General features: G+C 35.0%; 1 protein-coding gene and 1 non-coding gene across 2 annotated transcripts in view; one reads left to right on the forward strand and one right to left on the reverse strand.

Annotated features, from left to right (window-relative positions):
- LOC138090614 (CD166 antigen-like) overlaps positions 1-21,995 on the forward strand; it is a 163,219-nt gene that overhangs the window by 13,274 nt on the left and 127,950 nt on the right. The window lies entirely within an intron of this gene.
- Positions 1,419-1,490, reverse strand: TRNAW-CCA (transfer RNA tryptophan (anticodon CCA)). The gene has a single exon. It is a non-coding gene; the product is annotated as a tRNA-Trp (tRNA).

Here is a 21,995-nt window from a genome sequence, read left to right on the forward strand (position 1 = left end):
TATTTGTTAGTCATTAACTTTGAATTTATTCATTATATGAAACAAGTCATTCACAAATGCCTAGACTTTATCCATTAATTATTAGTATTATATTCATTATGACACAATTCTTATCTGATAATGAAACATAATTGCATTGTGATCTAAATTTAGAGGTAAAATTAAAGCTAAAATTGCAGACTGTAGTTCACAGTGTCTGAAAACATATTGTTGTTTTAGGTCATTCTTGTAAGTTGGCCAGAGGTAATTTAAGAGTAAGAAAATGTATATGTGCTTAAGACAGATTTATGTAGACTCTAGATTCAGAGTCCAATAGAGTAGTGATCATAAGCAATTTCAAGGAAGTAAAAAAAAACAGTCTGTTTTCCCAAACTTCAGTCTAGCACCCCTCCAATCTCTTCTATCTGCCATTAAAATGAAATTAAGATGTGAAAGAATCTTGTTACTGTTCTGCTTAAAATACTTCAGTGGCTCTCTGTTACTGTAAAGATAAAATACAAACTTCTAAGCGTAACATTTAAGGTCCTTCATGCATTTCTTGACACAGTCTTTCTTGGAAATCTGTGCTGCAACCATACTTCTAAGTGTGCCATGACCTTCTTGACCCTGTGTTGTTATTCATGTCACTGTCTTATTCCAGATTTCTCTCTCTACCCTCCTCCATCACCATCTCTTTGCCTGAAAAATAACTGGCATCTCCATCCTTCAGACACAATTTAAATGCCATCTTCTTCAGAAATTCTTCCCTGATTACCCTAAAGTGTATGCTCTCTATAGTTCTAAAGCTAATTTCCTCTATTGCCCAATGCCTGTTTACTCATTTCTCTCTACCTTAGAGGATATTTTGGAGAAGGCAATGGCACCTCACTCCAGTACTCTTGCCTGGAAAATCCCATGGATGGAGGAGCCTGGTAGGCTGCAGTCCATGGGGTTGCTGAGGATCGGACACGACTGAGCGACTTCACTTTCACTTTTAACTTTCATGCATTGGAGAAGGAAATGGCAACCCACTCCAGTGTTCTTGCCTGGAGAATCCCAGGGACGGGGGAGCCTGGTGGGCTGCCATCTATGGGGTCGCACAGAGTCGGACACAACTAAAGTGACTTAGTAGTAGTAGTAGTAGTAGTAGTAATAGTAGAGGATTTTTATGTTCTGGAGGCAGGGGCTATGTCTTCATCTCTTTTTCTACTCAGTGTCTACTGATACACACCATATCCTCCATACATATATGAAGATTGAATAAATATATTAAGTAAAAATAGAAATCTTAATAAAGTGAAAGAAAGTGAAAGTGAAGTCACTCAGTCGTGTCCGACTCTTTGTGACCCCTTGGACTGTAGCCTACCAGGCTCCTCCGTCCATGGGATTCTCCAGGCAAGAGTACTGGAGTAGGTTGCCGTTTCCTTCGCCAGGGGATATTCCCAACCCAGGGATCAAACCTGGGTCTCCTGCATTGGAGGCAGACGCTTTAACCTCTGAGCCACTAGGGAAGCCCTTAATAAAGCCTATATATATATTTTACATATAAATATCTGTATGGGGACAATTTTTCAATGGTTTTTAGAAATTCAATTAGAGAATGGATAATCTCCTGAATTACGGTTCTTGAAAAGAAATATTTGCCATATTTTACCCAAGCTGCAGGCTTACCTGGTGGCTAAGATGGTAAAGAATCTGTCTGCAATGCAGGATACCTGGATTCCATCCCTAGGTCAGGAAGACCCCCCTGGAGAAGGGAATAGCTGCCAAATCCAGTACTTCTGCCTGGAGAGTCCCATGGACAGAGGAGCCTGGTGGGCTATAATTCATGGAGTCAAAGTGTCGGACACGATTGAGCGGCTGACTCTCTCACTTTTTCACACAAGCTATGCAATGAACTATACAAAGAAGTGGAGTAAAGTTGGTCTAATTTTACTTCCAGGTGTCAATCCAGGTTAACATAAAATAAAAACCTTAATAACTGTGTTCCTTTAGTTTTCATAGACATTGAACATTAAATGTAAGATCATCCAGAGAAATACAGAAGTGCACTTAAACTGATTTATTTTTGTTTTTAAGACTAAGTTTTTCTAGGAAAATTGTAGGAGCTCACCCTCAATAGGCAGTAAATGACTGGTAATATTTTTATTTCTCCTGTTTTGAATTCTTAAATTAAAACTTTGGATTAGGGCAATTTCCTGATTATTGCAAAAACAGGATAGAAAAGATTTTATTAGAAGTTGATTAGTCACACAGGCAATATTGAATATATTTGTACCACAAAAGATATGTATGTATTGTGGGCCATGCCTTGAAGGCTGTTAACAGTAAAATATCAGAGATAATTTGGAAAAAATCTAGTCTTACTTCTGCAGAAGTATTTTTTCATTGAAGAATTTTTAAAATGTAGGCACAGATAGAGAAGAGTTCATGAAAAAAATGTATTTTGTTTTTACTGAAAAATAAACCTTGTGCATTTGAAACTTAGATTTTTTTCTCTGGGTAAAGTAATCTTAATCCTTATAAGATTTCTAGTTAAAGTCTTTTTTAAAACATAAGCCTTTATTTATTTATTTTTACTTTACTTTGACTCCTTCTCAGTTGTTTGGAATGTTAACTTTCCTATCATGGCTTTATTCTGGTATTCCCTATAGAATACCTTGTTAGTAAATTTTTACTTCTGTGGTCTGATACTCAAGTCCTAAATCCCACAGAGAAATTCTAATATTTTCTAATATATTATAAAAGTACTTGTCCAGATTCAGTTCAGTTCAGTTCAGTCGCTCAGTCGTGTCCGACTCTTTGTGACCCCATGAATTGCAGCATGCCAGGCCTCCCTGTCCATCACCAACTCCTGGAGTTCACTCAAACTCACGTCCATCGAGTCCGTAATGCCATCCAGCCATTTCATCCTCTGTCGTCCCCTTTTCCTCCTGCCCCCAATCCCTCCCAGCATCAGAGTCTTTTTCAATGAGTCAACTCTTCGCATGAGGTGGCCAAAGTACTGGAGTTTCAGCTTTAGCATCATTCCTTCTAAAGAACACCCAGGACTGATAAACCAACACAAATGCAACACACTGTCATTAATGTTTCCACAGATTATATACCTGGTATGCTCCATGCACAGTAGTTAGTACCTTAGAAAAGAATGACCAATATATTTGTATAATCAATTTTAAGCTTAAAGACTATACCTTTTATTTTATTTTTTCCCCCAGGCATTTGTTTTTTTTATTGGCACATAGTTGATTCAAAATATTGTGTTAGTTTCAGGGGTACAGCAAAGTGATTTAGTTATTCATATATCTATTCTTTTCCGATTATTTTCTCATATAGGTTATTACAGAGTACTGAGTACAGTTGCCTATGCTATACAGTAGGTTCTTGTTGATTATGTATTTTACATATAATTGTGTGCATAGACCATTTAGTTTTTTATTTTATTATTATTTTTTAAATTTATTTATTTTTTGAGTTACAAAGTCTACTGTCACTTTCAGCCTTTAAAATATAGGACTTTGAATGTGTTTAGTGTTGAATGCATATAGCATATGTATCAAAAATTAATCAGTGTAAACATATTCTCAAATAAAGCCAAGTAAATGATTTTTTATTTATATATATAAAACTGGTTGGGCCATGTCAATGACATTTCAAGAGTCTGGATTAATCAAATAGTCCACATGAGAAGTTTTTTAAATTTTTTTCTACTGCTTGAAAAAATGTTACTCATTTCTATGACAAATGTTGCATGGATTCTAGGGTTCTAATATAGGCTCCACATTAACAATATTGTGATCCAACAAAGCAATCATCCCACAGTCGTTTCAGACAATATATAAATCATAGAGCTTTCAATTTTCCATGGGTACAGAATCTAAGGTTAATACAATGAAATAATTTTCCTTATCAATGAGCCTTATTTTATTCTATGTGAATAGGTTTTGAAAGTTAAATTTTCTTATAAAAAATGTGATTACAGGAAAAAATGAGTATTTTGTATATGCTGTAACAGACAAGCGATGCTTAAGGGGGCAGCCTGTGCTACTGAGGAATATATAAGAGTGAATGAGTGGACCTCTCTACAGAGAGAAGAGAGACAAAACTTGAATGCTAGCATGAAAGAGAAATTGCTATTTAAAAAGAGTTTATCACAGATTGCTTATGTGGACCAGTAGCAGCATATCATAAAATAATTTTTCTTTTCAGCTCAGCACCTGGATGATAATACACTCTAGTAATTCCAAGTTTGAATCTCTTCTCAATAACTAAAAATCACCTAATTTTTTTTTTTTTATCTTGGAGTAGGGAGAACAATGGCTGGAAAGAAACCTCTAATGGAGAAATTTTGATGCAAATCTCTATTGAAACCCAGATAATTATTGACCAAATTTAGCAGTGTCTATCCAATACTAGCAGAATGTGAAATAATCAAGGTTGGGGAATTCTGAATGGCATTAGTTTGCTGAATTCCAGAGATCAACTGAAGTTAAATAATTCTAGGGCATATCATTTAATAGTGAAATTATACAATATAACTGTCATTTTCCAACTAAGCGTATTTATGTATATTCTGATCTGTGATGAGTGCTGAAGTCTTGTTTATACAAATCCAGTTACCTACATGAACCAGTGAGAATCTGCTAAGACAGTGTTTTTGAAACTACTCCCCCCAGAGATGGATGGAGCATATGCTGTTAACATAGTATTAAATGATCTGCTCTAAACCTAGGGATAAATGGGCCTCAGATAAGACTTGAGCATTGAGCTTCTGTTTCAAAGAGTGGGTCTGGGCTGAAATGAAGAGTTTAACTCCCAAGTTTGCAGAGGAAGTTAAAGTTAGAGGAATGAGTATAACAGAAAGATAAATGGGTGACTACTCAAGTTCTGGAACAGAAAGTCTGCTGGGTGGACATCCTGAAGGAGGAAGAAATGGATATTAGAAAACCAGAGTTAGGTATACAAAAATGAACCAGTGAAATAACTTTGGTCAGAACAGGTGCCTCTACATCTGTTTGGCATCAATTGCACAATGGCTCATACTTAAGCCAACTGAATTCAAGACCATAACAACTGCAAATTTGGTTCTACTTACAGTTTCCCTCCCCTGGTTTATTCATAAGGCAAGAGTTCAGCCGAATCAATTCTTATTGGCTGGGGACATTACTCCCCATGCTTAGATTTTGTGACACTTTCTCCCACATGCTACCTTCCTACCCTCTTTCCCCATTGCCTTTATCCTGAGATGTTAGACCCTGCTTCCTGACAACCTCAACTTGGCCTCTCATTATATTAGAATAAATATATGTATTTAGTTGATTTTTAAGTGAGTTGTGGATGTTTTAAAAATTAAAATAGTGTGAGAGATGTTTATTATTTCCTATAGAGTTACACACATTTATGAGACATATGCCTGTTTGAACACAAAGCCCAATTCAAGAACTACCAAATAACTTATCATTGTATTCCTTTCTCAAGCACAATCTCTAATATTTAGAATGGTATCCTTCTGAATTTAATCCTGTAACATGAAAACAAGGTCAAAGGTAGTATGATCAACTTACCTAATAAACATTATTTTCCCGATAGTTTTAATCTTTCTCTGGTTCATATCATATTAAGTGTCAATGATACTTCAAATTGCTAAGTTTTGAGTTTTATCTTCTTTTCTCACCTCAGATAATTTTCTAGATAGATATTTAGAGATTTCTCCTTAAAAATTAAAATAATTGAGTGGTAATTACATTTTCCACAGCAGTGTTTAGTAGTCAAACAGGCTGAACTTCCAAATGAGTTTGGTACAGGCATGGCAGGCGGAAATAAAAGTAAAATATTTTAAAAAACCTCTCCACTCCCCACAAAATACCATCAAACAAAGCCCCGAAACCGTTCAAACATAAGATCATCCTTTACTTTTTTGTGCTTATTTACTTTGCCTTCTAGAAATATTGCACAATCTGTTAGTTTTTTCTCTTTAGATGTTTGCAGAATATGGGATGTACTACTGAGTTTTTTAAAAATGACATTGATTCTCACAACAGAACCTGTGTGTACTTGTTAACCACATAACTACATTATTAACTATAGTTGCTTCACAAATAGTAAAATAAAATGAAAAAGAAGCTAAGAAAACAGCCGCCATGCAAACAGTTCATATACTCCCCTAACTTTATTGTTTAATGATTAAACTAGAAAATATTTAATAGTGAGTGTTTGTTTATCATTGTTGAATCAGTAACAGTAACCAGGATCGTTGTGGCATTGATAACAGTGACCAGGAGCTTTCCTACTTGGTGAGGCTTGACTGCCAGTGATCAGTGGCAGAGTGATGTAGGAGACTGGAGAGGAAATATGAGCCCCAAGTTTCAGTTCTGCCCTGGGATTTTGTTGTTTTCTGTTTCTTTGGTTGCTCAGTGATGATATTAGGCCAGAACATGTGACTGATTATAAGTGGGTGACTTTCCTTCCATGTGATTATAGGTATTTCCTTACATGTGATTATAAGTGTTGTGTGATTTAATTGTATTGCCAAATAAAAAGGATCTTTGTGTTGCCTCTCTTGGTATTAATTGTCATTCTTTTGCTCTCACCAATGTGCTCAATTAAGAGCTAGCCATGTAACATTTTGCAGTTTGAGATTACCAATCACATTGTCCCATAAATAAAATAATAAACTGTAGACATAAAGAATGGAGTATAGACAAGCATTATCAGTGTGTGAAATTATGGCGGACAGGAGAGATATAACTTCTCCCCTAGTCAACACTGAACATACTTGATGAGAATATACTATCATGTTTTCATTTTGGTCTCAATATTTGAAAGAAAGATATAGAGAAGTTAGATTTGGTGCAGAGAAAAACAGTAAACTTGACTAAGCCTTATAGAATACAGGTCTTGTGAGGAAGAGTTAAAATATGGAGAAGGAAGGGGTAAACGGTGAATTAATAGCTGTGATGAAAACACTGATCCATGACTGTCTTCACAGACAGCTGTCCTACATCAATAATCAAAACACAGGATTCAGCTACTGAAGAAAGATAGTTCCTTGATTATGAGTTTGCTGCTTTTGAGAATGACTCAGAGACTGCTGTCTCTGATAGTGTTACAAAATGTTATAGGCAGTTGTCTGTCTGGGATGTTTTATATGTATTTTATAATCAAGGCAGAGATTTTTCTGATATCTTTCAATGCAGAGATCAGTATGAAAGGATAATAAACTTGATGATAAACACTTCATTTTTCTTATCTGTTACATGATAGAAACTGTAACTTAAGATCCCTCTGGTTCAAATTGTCTCTGATTTTTGAGTGTTGGAATGTTGGATCTGAACCTTAGCTTAATATTCAATTGTTGAAATATCCTTTTAGGAAACTTAGTTTAAAAATCAGACTTCTCTTTCTTTTCCTTTTAAAAGATAAAATGGGTAGATTTTAAAATTTTGTTTATTTATTTTTGGCTGTGCTGGGTCTTCGTTGCTGTGCAGGATTTTATTTAGTTGAGGCAGGTGGGAGTTACTTTCTAGTTGTGGTGCATGGGCTTTGGTGGCTTCTCTTGTTGTGGAGCAGTGGCTCTAGGATCTGTGGGCTTCAGTAGTTGTGGCACATAGGCTCAGTAGTTGTGGCTCCTGGGTTCTAGAGCACAGGCTTGGTAGCTGTGGGGCATGGGCTTAGTTGCTCTGTGGCATGTGGAATCTTCCCAGACGAGGGATCAAACCCATGTCCTCCACACTGGCAGGAGGATTCTTTACCACTGGAGCCACCAGGGAAGCCCCACCTGGGTAGATTTTGGACTTAATAATTAGATTTCAAATGAGTGTAACCAGACCCTGTGGATCTTTTAGGTCTTTAGGTTTTAGAGACCTGAGACTTTATATTCAAGATATAAAGACCATAGAGGCTTCCCAGAAAGTTCAGTGGGCAAAAAAATCTGTCTGCAATACAGAGGACGAAGACAGATGCGAGTTTGATCCCCCAGTTGGGAAGATCCCCTAGAGGAGGGCATGGCAACCCACTCTCATATTTTTGCCTGGAGAATCGCATGGACAGAGGAGCCTGGTGGGCTGCAGTCCAGAGGGTCACAAATAGTCAGACATGACTGAAGTGACTGAGCATGCATGCACTCATAGACACTACAAATTGAGTGGTTATATTAAGGATTTTGTGAAAGAAAAGAGACGAATAAATAACTGAAACAGATAATTAAGTGGGCAGGTTATGTAATGTCTCTAGGTCAGTCTCCTTGTCTGAAATGTAAGTGAATGAGTGAAAGTCACTCAGTAGTGTCCGATTCTTTGGGACCCCATGAACCGTACAGCCCATGGAATTCTCCAGGCCAGAATACTGGAGAGGGTAGCCTTTGCCTTCTCCAGGGGATCTTCCCAATGCAGGGATTGAACCCAGGTCTCCTGCTTTGCAGGTGGATTTGTTACCAGCTGAGCCACAAGGGAAGCCCATCTGTAATGTGAAAGTAGTAATAATATCAGAGTTGCTGAAAGAACTAAATGAGATAATCTTTGTAAAGTGATTAGCAAATTTAATGGCAAGAAGTACAGGCTGAAATGTTAGCTATTATTGTTAGTACTGCCATTGTTGTCAACATCTTAAATAATGTTTTAATATGCTAAACCTTCCATGGAAAAGTTTAAATATTATATGTATGCAAATATAATACATAAGAGGAAAAATATCTTCATGTAAAGTGGAAAATTATCCCACTATAGTTTTCTTTATCCTTTTTTAATTCAGAAAAAAGTAGTGACAGAACCATGTATATGTTATGCTCATTTGCAAGAAAATGGAATATGTCCTTAATAAGACAGTCATTTAATATGCTTGTGTATACAAAGCTATTTTTTTCTGAAAAACATACAAGAACATTTAGTAATGGCTATCTCTGAAAGGGAGAGCAGGGGATACGAGACAGAAGGAAGCTTTTTCTGTTTTAACTGCATATTCTTTTATGTGATTTGAGTATTTATAATTTGTATATTATTTTTAAATAAACTACTAGTACAAAGATTATTAAACAATAGTACTATTTTCTCATTAGTAATATATTTATTTTGACTTGAGAAATTAGAACATTTCTCTGCATATAGTGCCATTCATTACTATAAAATTTTAGAGTAACAGTTATACTCATTTTTGCCTGTTTCTTGCTTCTGTTTCTTTTCTTTAGGCCCATATAAGAAGAGAAATTTTAATTTTTTATCAGTGATAATTTTCTGACACCAAAGGTTGTTGAACCTTGTTTTATGAAATTAATAACTTTAGAAGCTTGTGGAATTGTAGTCCTGGAGAAATGTTTCTTATACTCTTATGATCCCAATAATTAGGCCATCATGAAATTCTTCTGTGAAATGGTACACATTTATACTCAGTGTTAAAATTCAGTATACAGATAAGCTTTACTAATGTCTGATGTAAAGAAATTTGTTTAGCCTTGTTTAATCTGGTGTCTGATTTAAGACACTTGGAGAATCAGTGCTTAGGAAACATTATTCTATTCACATTTACAAATAAAATATGTTACACAAATGAAACATATTTTCCAAATTTAAGATTATTTGCTTTCTGGGATCATCTAGAACTATATTTCTACATTAAAAATAAAAATACAACAGAAGAGCAAAATAGCCTGCTAAAGAAGTCTACACAATTTATTTCTATGAAGTTCTTATATGAACATATGAGTTCTTCATAATTTAGAATTTATATCATCCAGGTTTTAATTTTAAGCTTACTTAAATTAAGACTAATTTTAAATTTGGAGAAGTAGCCAACAATAATTGTATTATTTTCATTATTTTTTGCCTGGTATGCTGAATACTTAGCACCTCATAAGAAGCTGGAGGACTCAGGGATTATCAAATATACAATATTACTACACAGAGTATAGAAGAATTGTATTACCAAATTGTTTTTATCAATCAGAAAATTTCAAAGCATAAATATCTGCAAATAAAACTTTGTTATTCTAATTTAAGGAGTGCTTAGAGGAATGGAAGAGTATTAAATCTTAAGTCTTCATAGGAAGAATTTAGCAGAGCTAAATTCTGTGAGGCAGAGTTAACCCTCCTCTCAATCCTTCTAACAACAAAGGATGATTTTTTTCAAGTGTAGATTCATACAAAACGTGTTTATAACTCACCTGATTCATTAACACCACTTGGGCCACAATCTCCCTGTAGTCTTTATCTCTGGCATTTTTCAGAAACATGACTCATAAAATGATTCTTTTCAGTACTGGCAGTCTAATGGTGTCTTACTTTTAGATTGTATTCTGGCATTTAGAAATACAAATTGTTCTGATTTCTAGGTCTTCCTTTGTATCTGACATTTAGTTCACAGCTATTCAAGAGCTAATTCAAAAGAGATTAGACTTTAAAACACACATAAATGTGTATTAAAAGAAACAACTGAAAGAATAAGACACTAAAATTAAGACAGGGAGTAAAAGGTTTTTGGTTTTTTATTGAAAAATATAATGAACACCTGCCTGTAGGTAATCAACAATTCCAGAGTATTATAACTGATCTCACTTGTCATGTATAGAAGCCAGGCTGATTTAAGTAAAAAGTGCTTTCAGTTTATGAGCTGGGATGAATAGTATATGAAAGGCATTATGAATCCCCTCAAATTGCCATAGTAATCCCATACCTACAGGAGCAAACAAAAAGACTTTGTGTGTTTTTAAAATGTGATTATAGTCCATTTCTTCAAGAATGCCACATCAGTAGGCAGAGTACTATGGCACTTTCACCAAGTATGGAACAGTATGTAAAACACCTAAAGCTGAAAGAATTAAAATTAATTCTTAGATCATTGAATCCACTAGGAAGATACAGAATAGTTTGAGGCAGTAAGGTGAGTGTATTTAGTTCCTCTTTTCCTTTCCATGTAGCCCATAACACCTGACTCACTGCCTGTGTGCATCTGTATGAGATGATGATACCTCAACTGAAAGGAAATGGCAACCCACTTGAATATTCTTGCCTGGAGAATTCCATGTAGCCTGGCGGGCTACAGTCCATGGGGTCGCAAAGAGTCAGACATGACTGAGTGAGCAGGCACACACAAACTGGATATTCGAGCAAGGAGGGAAGCATAGGCATCTTGATATGTTTCCAGTTGGCTGCTGCAGATGCACATAACCCTGGTCAGCAGCCTCCACCCTCACTCCCAGATGCTTGGGCTTTTCCATCTTCAAAAGAAACATCGCTTGCTTCTCAATTGACATTTCTTTGCTACCATTGACATTTACTAGGGCTTCAAAGATTTTCTTTAACTACTTCAACCTAGGCTGACTTTGTAAAACAGACCTTTGTCCCAGAGAACTTTTAATAAGTTATCACTGTTTTTAAGAAAATTAAGATATGAAACATATTCCACAAAGTACTCCACAAAATTATTTTTCTTATTTCAGAGTTATTTCATGCACCTTTATGGTCTTTGAGTCTCATGCATTTATTGTCATGAGCAAACTTATTTAGTTTGGCAAATGATTCTTTTTTCATTTTAAGATTAACTGCAGCCACATAGAAAGTGTGGCAAACCAATGACTATATTTTGGAAAATTATTTAATAATAATTCAGTAGCTTACGAAGATTGCCTTTGCTTTTTCAGAATCCATCATGGTGTTCTCATAAGGTTTTGCTTTATGTTATTATCCTTTCTATTAATATGGAAAACAGTAGTTTTAAAATTGGTGAAACAAATTCAGGGTAGGTTAATAATGACCAGGTTCATATATAGTTTTTCGTAAGGTTATAAGTTGAAAGCATTGTAAATAAAGTATGCATCACATACCACAGAATTGCACCTAAAGCTTATCATAAGTTAACAAGCAAGATCTGTGATTTAATGAAGTGACTTTCCTGCTAACTTATTAACAAAGATTTTGTACTATTGAAATTTTTAATGGTTACTCTGGACTTTTTTATAGCTGTCCACTAAAAATATGTATACTTAGTGACCACAAGAAGGTCTATATAGTCAAAGTAAGTAAGTAAGTAAGTAAGTGTAGTCGCTCAGTCATGTCTGACTCTTTGCGACCCCATGGACTGTAGCCCACCAGGCTTCTCTGTCCATGGGATTCTCCAGGCAAGAATACTGGAGTGGGTTGCCATTTCCTTCTCCAGGGGATCTTCCCGACCCAGGGATTGAACCTGGGTCTTCCACATCACAGGCAGATGCTTTACCCTCTGAGCCACCAGGGAAGCAAAGCTATGGTTTTTCAGTAGTCATATATGGAGTGAGAGTTGGACCATAAAGAAGAACTGATGCATTCAAATTGTGTTGCTGGAGAAGACTCTTGAGAGTCTCTTAGACAACAAGGAGATCAAAGCAGTCAATCAAAGGCAATCAACCCTGAATATTCATTGGAAGGACTGATGCTGAAACTGAAGCTGCACTACTTTGGCCATCTGTTGCAAAGAGCTGACTCACTGGAAAAAATCCTGATGCTGGGAAAGATTGAGGGCAGGAGGAGAAGTGGACAACAGAGGATGAGATGATTGGATGGCATCACCGACTCAATGAATATGAATATGAACAAACTCCAAGAGATGGTGAAGGACAGGGAAGCTTGACGTGCTACAGTCCATGGGATCACAAAGAGTTGGACACAACTTAGCAACTGAACAACAGTGACCACAACAGAGTACACTTTTGCATTTTATGTTGAACCATATTCAATGGAATTTTTTCATGGCAATATTCCACATACTGTCACCCTCATCCTATACAGTAAGATGGATATCTAGAGCTTTTTGTCTTCTGAGAATATACAAATGTGTAAAAATCCAAAATGACAAATAGATTCCTACTTCCCACATGTAGATGGCTTTTATTACTTTCTTACTCTGTATATACTCATGTCATATGTTTGTTCTGTCTGATTTCAAGTGACTTTTCCACATTAGCTTTCTATTTTATTTACCCTGAAAATATGCTTTTCTCTTAATAAGTCAAAAGTAATTAAATATGACCCATGATTCTGGTACCTGTTTTGGTTAGGATCTTTTATTGCAGTGGTAGTGGTCTACTTGATGTAGTTTAAGCAAAAAGGGGGGTTTATAATGAAGATACAAAATATCTGTATAACAATGGGAAATGATACTCCTAGGCTTTAGGACTGGGAACTGAATAGAATCAAGGGCATGATCGCTGTCAGTTCTGTTTCTCCGTTTCTTAGTTCTTCTTTGTCTTTATGTGCCTTCTCTCTTTCTGCAAACTATCATATTTTGATTCTTATGCTGAAGGTTAGGCTATATTGCCTGGATTTGGTTCACCTTCACTCAGTAAACTAACCAGCATTGTTTGCCTAGTTCCAGGTCCAAATTAGCATGGAAAGGATTCTTTTTGGCTTAGCTTGGATCAGATACTGACGTCAGACCAAGCAGCTATGATTGGAAGAGGGAAAGTTGACAGCTTTCTACGCAGTTTCATGAAAATTGGGAATGTGGTAACGGAAGGGACTGGACAGGCACAATAATACTTTTCTTTACTGTATAATACTTGCAAGTAAGTTTTAATACTATGTAATATTTGCACAATAATACTTGTACTTTAATTAACTTAATATTTATTGGACATCCATGAGGAGCATGCCATTGCATATAGCTGTTGTGCTGGATAAAGACAAATAAGATAGTTACTACATCAAAAGGTGTAAGAGGAACACAGCTATGGCACCATTCATTGGAGTACAATGCAGACAGAAAACGGAGATTGATAATGATAAGGAGAGAAATAGGAGGTCAAGGAGCTAAGGGGTTTGATTCACTGGAGTATGTTTGGAAAAGAAGAGATCTTAATATGTATGTGGGTCAACAGAGAAGATGGAGCAAGCTGAAGTGGCAGAACTAGACTTGGGAGCAAATGGGGATTGATTAAGCAAACCATTAAAGTTAGAGGAGGAGGAGTCAAAAAATGGAAAAAGAGTGCTTAGGAACTTGGGCTTCTTCCTCAGAGGAGAAAACAAGAGGTGGATCAAAGCATTAATATCAGCTGGGTTTTAAAAGTAGGTTTGTAGTGGGCTTAATACAGTTTTTGACATTCTGCAGTGATATGTACTCCCTAGGAATTAAAATTTGATGGAACCATAGCTTTCTTCACTACCTGGCCCTCTGTTTCTTTTGTTCTTTTCTCCTGCCCTGGATGTTCCTGGTGTCAGCAATTATTGGCGTAGCTAACACCACTGATGACATTCAGGAGAATAGATTGTTCCATTACGGGTTTTCATTCCTTTCCAAAGTTCATGGCCTCTGGATTCATTTCATAGCAGTTCTATAGTTCTTTTGTTATACATCAGCATGTAAAATAGTAATTTTTTATAAAAAGGGAGTGCATATCTTTAAGCATTAAACATTGTTTATTGACTTTCTATTTGTTGGCTTTCAGCCAATTTTCAGATCCTGGTGACAGGTTTCCTATTGTAGATGAGTGGAATTAACTTTTTGAAGTAACATATTTTTGTGAGGGTATATCACATGGCTTGCTAAAGTTAAAATATATGACTGTGCCCAATTTCCCATTTTCTACTCAAGTTTATAATTCAAACAAAAATGCAATAAAAACATGTTTCCTAAAATTGTACTTTGTAAAATGATGACAGCCGTTATTCTGCCCCTTGAGGTTCATAAATTGTCCTCTTGGCATTTGTTTCCTTATTTAACTGGCAATATAAGTTTAGAGTTTGTAGATACAAAACTTACTCTTATTTTCAAGTCTTTATTTTTGTTCATTCTCTATGAGCACTGAATTTGAAAAATAAAGGATATCTTTTGCAGATTTTGCACATGTATCAATATATATGAATTGAAGCTATCCAAAGTGCTATTTTGTGACACAGAATTTAATGAATATATTAAATTATGTTGAATAACAAGAAATGATAGCTAAAAAGTTTAAATGGATGACTACATTTAATAAATAATTTATGCTAATTATGGAGAATAATAAGTAATAGATTTTATTTTTCAAGAAGACCAATTCCTCCTCAAATAATCCTCCCTCCAACAGTACCAACAGAAAATGAACAAACTAACCATTCATAAATTCAAAACTATGTAATGATTGTCATGATAACTTGTTAAAGAACATTTTATTTTTCAACAGCAGTTGACTAAATTTGAATCAGAATGCTTCCATTTAAATGAAACTTTTTAAAAAATTTAACTTCTATAAATGAAATTATTTATTTATAGCACTAGAAATACCTAAAATGATTTGGGATATCTTTTAAAGTCTACTTTATTTCAGAAAAAGGTTTCTTTTTTGGTGAATTCAATTAACAAATATTTGAGTGCCTACCATGGGCTAGCCATTGTGCTAGGTTGAGTGGTAGATCAGCAGCAAACACGATATGATCCCATGAGCTTTCATTTCAGTGCAACTATGGTTCTCAAACTCAGACATGAATCAGAAGGACCTAGTTAGCTTGCTAAAACATAGATTGTTGGGTCCAGTGCCTAGAATGTCCAATTCAGCACTTCTGATATGGGGTCCAGAATTTGCATTTCTAACAAGTTCCCTTATATTGCTGGTGCTGCAGTTCCTGGAACCACCTTTGGTAACTGCTATGCCAGAGGAAGGCAATGTTGTCTATCTACCCAGTCTCTAATGAGCCTACCTTCCGATGACCCCTGCCCATTGCAGGACTCCCTTTGCAGTTATTTTCAGCAGTAAGTATGCTTTCTATATATGCAGTTTGGTGTTTGGATAGCCCACATATTGTGTAGTTGCTTATAAAATAATCAAGAAATTTACAAGGTCAGATAGATACAGTTTTCAAAGACAAAGCCACCTTGTTTATCCCATAAAAATGTATCATCAGCATTACGGCTTGATTTCCAATTTAATCATCACTTTATTTTAACATAAAGCTTCTCTTTCTGATCTTTTGGTAAGCCTCCAGATTTGCATAGTCTTTTAAAAGTGATGGCCAGCAGTTCATTTATTGCAATAATTAAGATGGATAGCAGCATGCCAGCTAGAATGACTACACTTGTGTTTGTTGTATAAATTATTTTCCTAGCATGAAAACCTCTTTTATGGCTTTTGCTTTGGTCATATCTTTTGTACACTAAACGATTAAACATAGTACATTTAGGAGAGGTATTTATAAAGAAGCTGGTAGTATTTACCAATTTTTAATCACCGTTATTCATGTCTGCATTTTTCTTAACACTGAAGATTGCCTTTCACTTTGTTCCTTCTGCCAAGAGCAGCAAAAGAAAAGAGCCTCTAGCCTTCATAAGCCTTTTTTTTTTTTAACTACCTTTACACTTCCTTTATTTTGTTCTCAGTCTCAGCCCTTTCCCTTGGGAATCTTAAGTGATTTGGGACAGTTTACCCAAAGTACATTGAAACACAGCATTAAATGTGAATTTCTTATAAGGTATAGTTGAAACTACCATAAGATACCGATAGCAATAAACTTTTATCAATTTTGAAAAATGCTACTTGAATTTGGTGTCTTTTCCATATCAAAATGAATGCATCTTAGATTCTATAGGAATTATTCAGATAAAATTTGCATACTTGTCACCTTATTTCTGTATCTATTATAGTGCAAAATACATTTAGTTAATATTTGCTGACCTGATTATTTTTGTTTTATACATTTTAGCTTCAGAGGAGATTACATGTCTGTTGTTTCTCTGAAGCTTAAAATAGCTTGCTACATTTACAAGACTCATCTTCCATTTTAAATTTTATAAATTTGAAAAGATGAAATATAACACTGTGTAAAAATATTAAAATGTTAACTTAGTTATTATTCATTTGCCAAAAAACTAGTTAAAAAATTCGAAATAGCTAACAAAAAATACCTAGTCTCAATTAACACTATATTGCACATATATACACATATTAGACCTATGTAGATTTATTGTCTGCAGCTCTTTAAATTTCCTTATCAAATTTCAATATAAACAGTGAATGAAATAAGCTAAAGATTATATCTAGTTATTGTTGTTAATATTAATTTCTCTGTCTCATAATTGTTCACAGCTCTATCTATCACTATGGTTTTGTGTTTTTCATCCAGTCTTACAGATTGGAGTTTTCTGACCACCCAACTGTGAAAACCTGCCCTCCCTGGAAAATCCAAAAGAGCTGGTCGGTTCACACAAAGACAACAAGGGTCACTCTGTTTGGAAAACTTTGGCTTTCTTTCAGAAGAGTTGCCATTGGCCTGAAAATACAGAGTATTCTTAACCACTGGCTTAAATTAACTTGTTTAGCAGACAGCCTTCATCTCTTTGTATAAAAACTGCTCTCAAAAAGTAGCAAATATTATTCTAAATTCCCTTATTCCATCCCTCACTACCATCACCTACTTTCTGTCACAGGTATATTGATACCTTTATTCTTATATACAAATTTTATATGCGTGTGTGTTTATATGTATTCTACTCCTGTTTTGAAGTTGAACTTAAAAGTGTAATAGCTGTCTCTCTGGAATTTGTATCATGTGTTTAATGGAGTGACACTGAGACATTTAAACCTTGCTGACTTCTGCTTGAGAAGTCCCTTACTACTTAAAGGACTGTGACACAGGAGCAATACATTGGAGGAGCTAGACAGAACCTTCAGGAGAAGATCATATTCAGATAATATTCTCATAAGAAATTTGTTTTCCTTTCCAATAAATTCAGTATGGTTGTTTGTTTATTCATTTATCCAGAAAGTGTTTATTATGTTATTAATAAGAACTCGTTTGAAAAGACCCTGATGCTCGGAAAGATTGAAGGCAGGAGGAGAAGGGGATGACAGAGGATGAGATGGTTGGATGCCATCACCGATAGACATGAGTTTGAGTAAGCTCCGGGAGTTGGTTATGGACAGGGAGGCCTGGTGTGCTGCAGTCCATGGGGTCACAAAGAGTCGGACATAACTGAGTGACTGAACTGAACTGAATATCTGGAAATGTAGTAGCCAAGATAGACATAGTCCCTACTTTCACAGAATTTAAAGTCTGTCTAAAAAAATTAATAAATTTCAACTCTTTTGTAGGATATTCTTCGTACCATGTAGAATAAATTATGTAAAGTTTCCACTCCCATACTGTAATCCTTTTAGTGACTACTGCCTTTAATCATTATTAAGTAATGATTTGATTCTCGGAAACAAAGTAAATGCCTGTTGATCAGTGGTTTTCAACACTGACTGCACCATAGGATCATCTTGGGAGTCTTAAAAAATACTAATAACTGACTTTCACTGCAGGCAATTAAGTAAAAAAAAGAAAAAAAAACTTTGGAGTTGATTCTGATGTGTAGCTATGATTGAGAACCACTGCTTGAGAGTGAAAAGCAGAGAAGAGAAACATTAAGTAATTCTGAGATAATGAATAATGACAAACACCAAACAAAGAGAATGATAAAAATAATACTGAAATACTTCAAGTATATGGCTTATATAGAAAACAAGTGAAACAACTTACTGATACATAATCCAGTGATTTCATTTGTACTCAATGGAAATTTCTGTCAAGAAATGTGCCAATTCTAGACACTTTATCATAGTACTAGGAGTTTCTTGTCCTGAAAATAGTTTACTGTTCCATACCTTGCAAACAGGAGCTATATGATTGCAGTAAATATAGGACAGATTGGTCTATATTTTAGTAATAATACCTATATGAATTTGAATTTGCTACTTGTAACTTTACTGGCTTTATTTTATCCTCACAGTCACCTTTGATGTTGTAACAAGGCCATCTGAACAGCCATCCATTTGCAGTTTAAGTCTCTAAGATCACCAATCTGGGTCACCCAGAATTAGCACAATGGGAAAGGCAGGTTGGACAGGCTGCGTTAGAAGTCACAAAGGCAAGTTGTCTAACATTGGTGGGAAGGACATAGTATCTGCTCTGAGGTCTTCCATAAAATCCATCAGAGAATTAGAGTGGGTTAAAAGCAAATCAGGGCAGAGAAGTATGCCCATTTTTCCTTTGTACTTGTATGTCTATGTGTTTGTCTATGGTGTGTATGTGTTTGTGTACTCTGATATTATTTGTAGCTCCATGGAAATAGGCTTTACTTACTTGATTGATGATCTACTGTTGGTTTATTTGGAAACCTAAAGGCTTAACTCATTTATTCTGTTACCTTTCCATGGCAGGCAGTGCTTCAATACTCTTAACAGCATGGTAGTGACTTAGAGCTTGTGAAATCTAATCACAGTTTGACTCATTTTTAAGTGGCTTCATATCTATAAGTTAGACCTTTCATCTGTGAAAAAAATGTTTGATGATGACATACTCTCCCATGGGGATTTGTTTAAGGAGTAAACATTAAGAATGATTGTATGACATTTTGAAAATTCAAATTGCTTTTTTAAAAAGTATTTTTAATTATTTTCAAAATTTCCTTTGACATCACCTTATGAGAAAAAAGGTATAATATTTTCCCAATATAGCAGTTTTTAAGAAATTTAATTTTTGGCCTATCCTTATAATTTTATACATACTTGTATACAAAACATCACAGCCCATTTATGAAGTTGATAAACATCATATAATATTGAAAGATATTTCTGTTAGGCAACTTTCAATTATTCATGTTAATGGAAGAACATTAATGCAGATCTTACAAAATGACAGACTGTCAGAAAGTTCTTGAGAAGGATGAAGGGCCAGAAAAGCTAGAGGCCCTGATCTGTATAAATTTGCTGCAGTGTCTTTATCAACTGTGGATAATAATTATGTTAGAGGCCATGTGATCAAGGAGAACCTGGCTCAACTGTACAGTTAAGAGGAGTTAGGAGTTGGGAGGAAGTGATGTTCAGTTCCCTAAAGCTCACTCTGGATGCCCCACATGGTAGAAGAAAGTGCATCTGCCAGGGTCTGATGGCAGTAGAAGAGAATCAAAGAAGTAACAGTAGTAGCAATAGTAGTAGTAGTAAAGGAGTAGTAGTAATAATAGTGGCAGTAGCAGCAGCAGTAGTAGTAGCAGGAGCAATAGTAGTAAATAATAGGAGTAATTGAAATAGTATCATGGTATTAGGAGCAACAAGTGACATTTATTGATTATTTACTATGTGCAGGCACTGTTATAAGCTCTTTACATGTTTTAACTCATTTAATTCTCAAATTAGCCCCTAAAACATGCTCTCTTCCCATTGTACAGAGATTATCTATGAGAAAATTATTCATCAAAATCAGTAAAGGGACTAAGGGCAAATTGGTATATAGTGTCCAGAGTTTAGAAATGCTGATTATCATCTCTACAGAGCTGAACAGAGGTTTCTTAGCAATGCTGCCTTTATGGCAACAGAAGTCCTCACTTGACTCCATGAGTAACTACTGACATGAACAGCTTCTAATGCTGAGGAGCAGAATATATAGAAGGTTCTACAGTCCTCTGTGTTTGGGGTTTCATAACCTAGGAGAGAAATATAACTTAAAACGAAGGAGGAAGTATGTATGTTAGTTACTCAGTTGTGTCTAACTCTTTCTGACCCCATGGACTACAACCTACCAGGCTCCTCTGTTCATTGAATTCTCCAGGCAAGAAGACTGGAGTGGGTAGCCATTTCCTACTCCAGGGGATCTTCCCAACCCAGGGATCAAACCCCGTGTCCTCCTGCATTGCAGGCAAACTCATCATCTGAGCCACCAGGGATGATGGAGTAAAATGTATCTTTCAGATGAAAAGTGTTCGAAAGGATTTAATCACATGTAACATTTATATTGTAAATAGCAAGAATGGAAAAACCATCATAGTGATTAGGGCATTTTATGAACTGCAACAAATTGCTGAAGGAAGAAATGAAATCTTTTCCCTTTGAGATAGTTAATATCAGGACTAATAGCATACATATAGAATGATATGAGTAAAACCTGGAGAATGAGAGGATAAACCTCTAGAGTCATTTACAGACCTCTGGGTGTATAGTATAAAGTAATTCTTAAATTTTTAGTATCACAGAATTATACTCTTAAGGGGAAAAAGAGATTCGTTTGACCAAATAATTAGGACATTCAGCATTTCGACTTTAACAATCTTGACGCATGTAGTTAAAGAAAAACTTGAAGGCCAAAATTATTAGAAACAAATGTGTCTTATTCTCATTGTTAACTGAAATGGTAGATGATGTTTAAATTGCATAATTATAATTAGTCTGAAATGTGGTATTCAAAAGTTAAACAAATATATTCCTCTCATAGTAACACTGTTAGAAGTAAAAATGATTTTTTATTAAAAGCAGTAAAATTAGTGATCCATTTGCACTTCTTGTCTTGTGAGTTATTAATCTTATATTGTATTTTTGTGTTTGGGAAATGCTCAAATTTTAATTCAGAATCATATTTTTTAGTGCCATATTGTTTCTTTTACACATGAGATGATTTACAGTCTTAAGTGCTATGTTCTTTGAAAGAAAAATGACTTAGATATAGTGCCACAAGTCAACAAAAACAGAAAACAAATGGTGATTTTGTTTAGTTTAAGAAAAATTTCCCTTGGCTCCTAATTTTGGAAAATACTACAACAGCATGTAAATAAAAATATGAACTATAAGTTAATGTTCATCCACTATGTTTAATATTTTATATTAATGAGGATATTAATTAGAATTTCTCCAAGGAAACATTTTTGAACAAAATTATTATAAATCTCATGCATGTAAACTCCTTATCATATGATAAACAATAATAAAAGATTTATCCAAATTTAACATTTCAGTTGCTTAAGTTCTGCCTGGATTATATAAACTTGCACATATAGTTAGGAAATATATCATGCCATTCCAGCAGTCCTGGTTCTAAATCAATGTCCCACCACTAGCTAGCATTGTGATCTTGGATAAATTAATACCATCTCTGAGTTTCCATTTCTTCATCTGTAAAATGTGTATAATGGTAGTATTTACCTTAGTGTTCTTGTGATGATTAATTAGTGAATTAAATGCTTGGCACAGTAATTGGTATTTATTATGTCTGCAAAGATTATATTTTTAAATTATCATATGATTTAAAATATGTATCTGATAGTAACACCAT

The sequence above is a fragment of the Capricornis sumatraensis genome, chromosome 1 (assembly GCF_032405125.1).
Source record: "Capricornis sumatraensis isolate serow.1 chromosome 1, serow.2, whole genome shotgun sequence".
Classification (NCBI taxonomy): domain Eukaryota; kingdom Metazoa; phylum Chordata; class Mammalia; order Artiodactyla; family Bovidae; genus Capricornis; species Capricornis sumatraensis.